Raw genomic sequence first — 660 nt, forward strand, 5'->3', positions numbered from 1 at the left:
AAAATGAAGATGTAAAAGAGGAGGATATCAAAATCATAAAACTGTGGGAGAGGAAAGTAAGAAAATGTAGATTCCTTTTTTTTTTCTTTTTTGGAATGTGATATGACTATCAGTCTAAAGCAAGTAGATATGGGAAGGGGATAACATACTTGAAAAACAGGGTAAGCACAAATCAAAAAACATATAATACATTAAAAAAACAAAAATAAGAGAACACAAGCATAAAATAAAAGCAAACAAACCACAAAAAAGAAAAAGAAAAAGAGAGGAACAAACAAGAAACACAGACTCATGCTTGCTTTGGCAGCACATATACTAAAATTGGAATGATACAGAGAATTAGCATGGCCCTTGCACAAGGATGACATGAAAATTTGTGAAGCATTCCACATTTTTAATCAAAGAGGAAATCAAAAAATGCCTAGAAACAAATGACAACAAAAACATGATGATGCAAAACCTATGGGATGTAGCAAAAGCAGTTCCAAGAGGGAAGTTTATAGCAATACAATCCTACCTCAAGAAACAAGAAAAATCTCAAATAAACAACCTAACCTTACACCTAAAGTAACTAGAGAAAGAACAAACAAAAAACAGTTAGTAGAAGGAAAGAAATCATAACGATTAGAGCAGAAATAAATGAAATAGTAATGAAGAAAA

At 31.2% G+C, this 660-nt stretch overlaps 1 pseudogene; it reads left to right on the forward strand.

The window, feature by feature from the left end:
* Positions 1–295: 295 nt before the first annotated feature.
* LOC114906703 lies at positions 296–396 on the forward strand (annotated as a pseudogene).
* Positions 397–660: the final 264 nt, after the last annotated feature.

Source organism: Monodon monoceros, unplaced genomic scaffold (genome assembly GCF_005190385.1).
Source record: "Monodon monoceros isolate NGI ecotype Baffin Bay Population unplaced genomic scaffold, NGI_Narwhal_1 Super_Scaffold_22, whole genome shotgun sequence".
In the NCBI taxonomy this organism is placed as follows: domain Eukaryota; kingdom Metazoa; phylum Chordata; class Mammalia; order Artiodactyla; family Monodontidae; genus Monodon; species Monodon monoceros.